Raw genomic sequence first — 8,590 nt, forward strand, 5'->3', positions numbered from 1 at the left:
GGCAACAATATTAGAGTAGGATTATGCAATACTCTTTAATTTTAGGTTTCTGTAAAAAGTATATGTCCTATGTAAGAACATCATTAAGGAAGAATCCTAGTTGTAAATTGCCCCACATAATTTTCTCCGCCCCAAATTAGCAATATCAGGTAAAACAGATTAGATTTCAAGAGCTGTGACACTCTTCCCTCTGTTCTAGTTGACTTGTTTCATCTGGAGAGAAAACAAGCATGTTAAAAGGCAGTACAAAGCAGATAACTTTCATGAACAGAAAAGAACCTTTCAGCATCAGGAAGGTTAAAAAAATCCAGATATTTATCATGTTAAATAAATCCAGCTATTTATCATTGCCTGATTTCAGATATCAAAGCAATATGATCATACTTGTCAGGCAGAGAAGTGAATTTTCAGTTGTGTCTTCCTGAAGGTAAAATACAATTTTAGTTAACTTATAGTGTAATAACAAACATCTAATTCAATTTCCTGAGGGAGTTTGGCATGGCATGGCATGAAGGGTTCAAAGTTTTAGCTCCTCTTTTGCATCCTTTTCTAATCCTTTTGCCATCCTAAAAGGATTGAGATTTGGCTCCTCTGATAATCTAAGTCCCTTAATAAACCTGAAAAGTGGCTGACTGGATGGCACAGACTAAGCCTGACATTTCCTTGTTTCTGACCAGAATGGTTTGCACAGAGGCTGGCTTTCTGTGACAGCTTCAGCTGAGAATTTAGAACTCCAACATATTAGCTATGTCATATTTAGCTGCAGGAGTTTTGGACATTTCCACCCCCACCTGCCCATTTCTCCTTACCAGCTGCAGGTTAGTGTGTTTCCTAGCCAGGATGACAGAATGGAAATTACATCTGTACTTCAGTTCTCTCAGGTCAAGGACTCACATTTCAGTGTAAAAACTACACTCTTGGCTTAGGCTGGTTAACCAAATTGTACCTGTATGCTCAGATGGGCTGGGAGCCTGGGAGCCAGGAAACTGGTACCAACAATTTGATGTTGCAGTACTAAATCTGCCAAAACATCTATGAAGGAGCTCTAGAAAACACCAAAATTGAAACTTGTATCTTCTGTTGCATCAATACAGCAGTTTTTAAACCACAGAGCATTTACTTTTAACTTCTTGGAAAAAAAAAAACATATTTATGCAGAAATTCTGACTCTTTGCTTTCCTTTTGCTTTGAACTCATCAAAACCCATGTGTATTTAATTTTAATATGGCTATGAAGAAATGTGTGAAATCCTAAGTGGGCTAAATCTATATGTATAATTGCTAAAATATTTTTGTTTATCATATGCTGGCTTTAATATTGATGTTTGGTATATTATTTTCATATACTGAATATACAGATAATATTTTCACTAACTATTGCTCAGCATTTTTCTTCGTTCCCATGTATTTATATTTTTTATGACATCTAAACAAAGCTAATTTTTAACAGAAAGCATATCTTGCATTATCCTGTATTGAAGATCTATGGTGTACAAATAATTGTGCTATAGAAAGAAATGTTAGGTGTTTTTTCAGATATGGAGTTTTCACAAATACAATTTAATATGAAACTTTAGGATCTCTTTTGGATTTCCTCAAAAGACAATATCATGCATGCTCTGGGAATTCTGTATTATGATATAACAAATTTTTTCTTCAGGGAGTAGGTAATGTCACGCTATTTCCTGACAAGTGAGTCAAGATGGCATGAATTAAAGCATGAATTTGGTTACCTGTGCTTATTAGCCTATCACTAACTAATGAGGCAACAAGCTCTTGAGTTTTGGGAACTGAACTACATTGTGTTTAACTCTTTTACCCTGTGAGAATTGCAGAGCTGAACCTTTTAATGATGCTTCTTCTCTTTGGAGACAAATAAATGTTAAATGTTGTCAGTACTCTCCTTCACAGTTTCTCTTTTAGCTTTGTCTGAATAGCTTTCTGTTTTTTCTTGTTCCCTTGATGCAAATTTTATTGAAGTCTCAGTTCCTTGTAAATTGGATCTCAAACTACCTTTAGAATTTTATCTAGAGGAAGCACAAAGCTACTGAGAATGACTATTCCTCTTTCTCTTTTCACACATTCTCAGTAACTGCATAGACAATGAATTATTATTTTATTCACTTCTGTGGCCTCTTTGCTCTTCTAGCTGACAGAGATATTTATGTCTTATAGTATGACTTGGAGAATCTGGAGCTGGACTCTGAGAATTTGACAAAGAACAGAGAATCTGTTAAAGTCTTTTAAAAGTCAAAAGGCTTATTTCTGATTTGCTGGACAACTTAATCAGTGGAGATTCATTATGAATTTTCTGTATTTCCTTTGCTGCTAGAGGTAGCCAGAGCAAGACTCAGAGTTTTGAATCACTGGAAATCAAGGTCTTCCCAGTCAACCTTCAAAGCCTTGCCAGGACTACAGGGAGAAAAGGTTAGCTTCAAGGCAGCTGCTCATCCGCAGGTCACATAACTCATTGAATGAAAGATGCATGGTGGCAACATGCCATGGTTGCATGTTCGCACTTAGGAGCATAAAGCTGGAATTAGAGAGCTATATGTTTTGCGAGTTAATTTTTGAGTGTGGGGAAATTGCTTGGTATGGGGGCAGCAGATTGCCCCTGGTGAGGCGTGGCATTAGCCAATCTGAATGTGAAGGTCATCACAGACCTCTTCTCTGCCACAATTCCACTCCCAGTTTGACTCATGTGATGTTTCACTGTGTTCAGCCAAGGGTCCTTGTCCTGAGTAGGCCAGGTATCCCTGACCCAGCAGAAGTCTCACCCAGAAAATGTCTGGCTGGAGTTCTCTGGTATCAGAGGATTTCATTAGTGTCATGTTGGTAGTTAAAAATTTGACAATTTTACTTAAAATTAGCAAAGATCTTGCCTTGACTTCAGCTTCCGTCTTCTATTTCTTAGATATTTCTTCTCCTGTCATGGAGCTGCTAGGGAGCACTGAAGAGAAACATTGACTCATGTGAACTGACCAGGGTTTGTCCTGTGACTGTCGTGCTGCTGCAGATGGTTGAATTTGGAATTGACATGAGAGCAGCCCGCAGTTCTCAAGCAGCTTCAGTCAAATGCCATTTCAGGGCGACAGAGAAGAGAAAATCAAAAAGCCTTTAAATTCCTGTCCTCGGGGCCCTTTCCCATGTTGCCACTCACAGACCTATTGGGCGGCTGCTGCTGCTTGCAGTAACAGAAGGAGAGCTTCAAGTAGCTTGGGAAGGCCATGGGAAGTGCGGCCAGGAGGTTACTTTGTGCCAGCCCTGCTAGCCGAGCGCAGTCTGTGAAGGCAGCTGTCTGGGTGGTCTTCCCTCTTGCATGGCCTTCTTGCAGAGGCATCTAGCATTTGGAGAAGATGATGGACCACACCTGCCCTACTCCCCAGTCGCCCTCAGTGATACAGAATTGAGGTGTAAAAGACGTCCTGTAGGAAAATGCAGAACCTATTTTCAGACTGAGGAACCAGAAGCTCAGCTTGCCACCACCAGGGACTTAAATGTCGCTTCTTTGTCCCTACTTCTCTGACAGATTCCCATACCCTGCACAAATACCCCCCATAAATAAATGAAAAACAAACCAAAGGAATATTTTAAAATATTTTGCTCTGTAAGCAGCTTTATTTTGTGTTTAGAGTTTCCTAGAACCTGTGTGCCTGAGGTTGCTGGGGATGTGCTCAATCAGTGTTTTGCATTCCCTAGCATGGTGTTGCTCTCTGACATATTCCTCCTATAGCAGGGAAGCAGCCAGGTGAAATTATTCAGAACATCAAATATTAAGAGACCAGGAGACAGAGTATGTTCACCATATTGACATGGGGTGTTAGAAATTGACATTTTCCTGAAATTGAGATTAGAATTGCTGAAGCATTTAAGAGAGTATGCCTGCATGTACTTTGGAACCAAAAACCTTATATTTAACTGTAATTCCAGTCCCCTATGTAGAAGGCTCTCATTGTTTCATTTATAACTGATTTAATGCCACTACTGTAAAAACTGTTTCCTGCAGGCAAAATTCACATGTGTTTTATTTGGTTTACATTTTAATCAGCATGTTAATCTGAAGTAATTTGGAGCATCAAAAAGCATTATTGATTACTTTTGTTTCTATTTGCTTCCAGTGATTAAAAAATAATTTTCTGAATCAAGTAATCCAATTAGAATTTTCTTGTTAGGATATACATACATGTACAAGTCAGGAATTGCTCTGCAGCCTAGGAGATACAGCTTGGAGAACAGGGACAGGAAGAAATTATATGCCTGACCAGAACAAAGCTCCTGAAGCGTGTCTAGAATTCAACAGAGTTGCCTAGAATTTATGCTGGAAGGCCATATTTTTCCCAATTCAAATTTTGATTTTGTTTCTTGACAACATAAAAACCCCAAAAGTCCTCTGTTCATGAGTCCTGCAGCCTACTTGTGCACTCTTGTTGCCTACTTGCCAACCAAAATACCAGATTTTCTTAAGGCTGGTTAAGGACTGTCAGCCAGAAGCATTTGCACTTGGATTGTAGCTTTTAAAAGTGAAGTATCAGTGATTCCAAACAAGAAAATACCCCAAAGAGAAGATAGCACAGATGGAACTAGGCAGTGTAGCTGCTCAAATTTACTGGTTTTTGTTGAAAAGATTAGCTCAAATCTAGCAGTATTTGGGCTAGTCAGTATTGTATTTTTTTAAAAACTAGCTTGCTAGAAAAAGTGTTAGTCTTATTGTCAGGACTGGCTGTGTTCTCTGGTGATTCCAGAGCATGTAAAGCAGCGCTCAAGTTAAACTATAAATATAGCAGCTAAAGTAGTTCAAGGTATACTTATTTTCTGCATCCTTAATCTTTGTAGTGATACATAAAACAGAGTGCTGTCAAAATCTCTGCAGTAAAGCTGTAAGATATGTTTTGAACCTACTTGGAGATGTTCTTCAAAGGTGCCCTGTAATAAAAATAAAGCCCTCTTGGTTTTGAGATAAAGGGATACTTTAACTGCATCCACCAATTAAAGCAATAAAACATCCCATGGGACAATAGCATTTTGTCTGAACATAGTGGAGAGTTAAATATTAATTACTTCTAGGTATTGCTCCTCATTAACTGTAGTGGCCAAAGGTAACCAAAATTAAAATAAACAAAGCATATGTGGAAATTGTTTTCACCAAACTCATGCTACAAAAGTTTGAAATTACTTCAAAGGGGCTTTTTATAGGTTTGCAGCACTGAAATTTGCCAGTGATTCAGGCAAAAGATTTTTCAAACATGTGTGCACTCTGTTAGTTTGTTGATAGACTCATTCCACAGTCCTCTAGTACATATAATAGAGGGGTCATTAGTTCTGAGAAAATTGAGTATTTTTCATCACTGTAGTAGAAGTGTGTACATATCATAAACAGACCCTGAAGGGATTTAGTTCCAGGTTATTAAGTGTTCATTTGAGATGGTGGAAAATAGCTGCTGTTTCTGATATTTTAGATTAGATGCCTCTTATTGCTTGTAGGGTTTATTTTCAGTGACTGTTAGTCTTATTATTACAAATATATATTTAATGACTGAGGTAGTATCAACAAAATTGGTAAACTCAGGTGCTATCCAAAAGCTGAAAAGTATTGATTCATTAGTCAGGACTTTATCATTAGCTGAACTCTAGTAGAAACTCTGCTGTAATGATATCCAGCAATTAACGAGACAGAATTATGTGAAACTTTTTACATGTAAAAATGAACAATTGTGTCAATTTGTTCACTTACAAGGATGCATAAAGGCACTAATAAAAATCTTACAGAAAAATTTTCCCTAAGAGAAGCTGCAGTGGAATCACCATCCTACTTGTGAAAAAAAAAATTAAGACATCAGGGCAAACATAGGTAATTTTTCAAAAGGTTTTTCAGAAATAACATTCTTGACCACCCCAGTAATGTTGTGTTTTCCTTGCCTAATTAGATTCATAGCCTGTACTGCAACCTCAAACTCTTAACAATAATGATGCAGTTGTTAAATGGAATAACACATGAGAGAGAGAAAAATAGCACAACTCTATTCAAATAGTAAACTGTATTCAAAAACATAATTTTCTTCTGCCTGTTTGTGAAGAGACAACACAGATGAAGCTTTTTGTATCAGTATTTTGCAGATACGATTCCTTTTATTTAGCTACTAAATCTAATAGAATCAAGAACTTTTCAGTATTAATTCAATTTTTTGAACTCTTCCCTATGACTGAATCATCAATGTACATAGTGAACTCACAGTTCTGACTAAATGGCATCAATATTTATGTTGGGCATGTAGTACAGTCACACTGGAAATCTAACACAAAGGGACTATTTCTTTAAGGATTGGCCAAATAGCTAAACCAAATATATTACCATTCACATTTGCTGCTGCATTTTTTTCTGCCTTTTGATTCTTGTCAGATTTTTTTTTTTATTAGTACCATAGCTCTCTTTGATGCTGCTGCTGTTCGCTATGGCAAAAAACAGTGACCCTGACTATGAACCTCTGAAGTCATGTCATTGAGTCTGAACATTGATGTTGCCTACTAATAGTCTCTCACCTTCCACTAGATACTAGTAGGATACTAGCTCCTTTAAGGGGTGTTGTTTGAGACAACTACAGCTAATTATGAAGGTAGCACATGATGACCCACTGTTAAGTTTGGCTGCCCTGGTAGCATAAATCCTTTTTCAATCTGTTTGTCAGCCTGTCATTTTTGGAGCTTGAATTTTCCCTGCTTTCTGTCCATTATAGCTTGAAATATGTTTAAAACACTGGCCACAAAATAACACACAGATAAATACTGACAGCTGAAAGAACTGGGAATAGTAAACAGAACTTTGAATTGTCTGTCCTGCCTATTGAATTTTTTTATTCCATTTTGTCTTAAATGTGTAACATTATGGATAGATACTGTTCTTGGTAAGAAATAAATAATATAGTAATACTTAATTCATGAATGGAAGCATTCTCAGGATGTATAAGACTTTCTAGAGCTACTCTGTGGTTCATTCTTATTTATCTACAGATGCCTTTTTCAATCCAGAAGTATTTTATGTAATTTACTATTGTTCACACTCTGGTGCAGTTAAGTGCTGTTTATTAGGAGGGTAGAGAGCAGCATCCCTCAGGACACAGGCAGTTTGTAATTAGTAGGAATATTTGGTCTACGAAGTTGGTAATTATCCTCATATTCCTATAATTTAACTCTAGAAATGAACCATACATGCTGTTTAGTGGTTTCAGAAGCCAGATCTATTCTGAGTTTTGTGTAGGGAGGCTCTGTTCCATCACATGCAACTCCAGTGTGTGAGTTGACTAAACTGTGCTTAGTTGTGCATGCTAGCATATCTACATGGCTAATTAAATTATCATTCCTGAGCTCAGCTGAGGTCCACCTTCAGATCTATATGAAACGTATTATTGTGCTTTGATAACACGTTTTATTTTTTGGTTGGGTTATACTCATCTACATTAGCAGGTGACTGAGCACATTACCAAGCAGCTCAATAGATCCAAGTGGCTGCTGCCGATGTCCCCACATTAGATTATGCATGGTCCAGGGGCTACATCAGACTCAATTTAGTTTGGTTAGCTGGACCAAATATCCCCTTTATGCAGGTGTCTCAAAACTATCTGAAAAGCTAGCGCTTGTCTCAGACCTTTAGAGGCTAGGGTTCTTCCATATGCGCTTGGAACACAGCTTTTGGTCTGGTTTCAGTTCCTCAGAAAGAAATCTGGTTTGTTTGCGTTAAATGGGCTTCAAACCAGTATGTGGTACATGCAGACAGTCAAGGGTTTAGCTTAAAAAATACCTCTCCTGCTCTGAATTTAAGTGCAAATTCAAGCAGAGCATCTCACAGGTGCTGAGTTGCTGCATCCTCCCTATGACTGATAGTGTGAGTGCTTTACCATGGTGTCCAAATGAAGCCAGGCTGCAGATTAACGCGGTGTTTACAGCCACCCTTTAGACTGCCTTGATTTAAGTAAGCCAGACTTCAACAACTGGCCAGAGCTCAGAGTTACTTAAAGAAAGCAAACTGCTGTTTCTCAGACATTAGTCACTGGTTCCTGGATCAGACAGCACTTAAAGACCAACAATGTGAATGGACATAGATTCTGCACACCATGTCTGTCATGCACATAAATCTGGGCACGCAAAGTGGGTGCTCTACAGCTGACATCAGTGCACCAGCTTGAGTGCATGATCGACACCTATTGCATCATATATCATAAAGTTAAACTCCCATGACCAAAATTCTAGCTACTGACCTATGCTGTACAAAATTAGTTGTTTACTGACTTAGACAAGTGCCAGGGCTAGTTTATGTGCTGATGCGAGACATGGTAATGTCTTGCTAGTGCAGGGTCACGGTGGTGCTGATTATGCAGATTATTATTCAATTAATCTCATTATATTCAATATGCATTCAGTTCATTTTCTATTAGATAAAAAATAAAAATAAAAATCAGGGCAATTAGTTTCTAAAATATCTAGCCCAACTTTCTTAATACGGTTACTGTAATCTAAATTTTCCTTTTTTTTTCCCCATTGAAAAAATGGAAAAATGGAAAAAACTAGAGAGACAGGAGTTAAAAAATTCAGCTGTATTC

Source organism: Zonotrichia albicollis, chromosome Z (genome assembly GCF_047830755.1).
Source record: "Zonotrichia albicollis isolate bZonAlb1 chromosome Z, bZonAlb1.hap1, whole genome shotgun sequence".
NCBI lineage: Eukaryota > Metazoa > Chordata > Aves > Passeriformes > Passerellidae > Zonotrichia > Zonotrichia albicollis.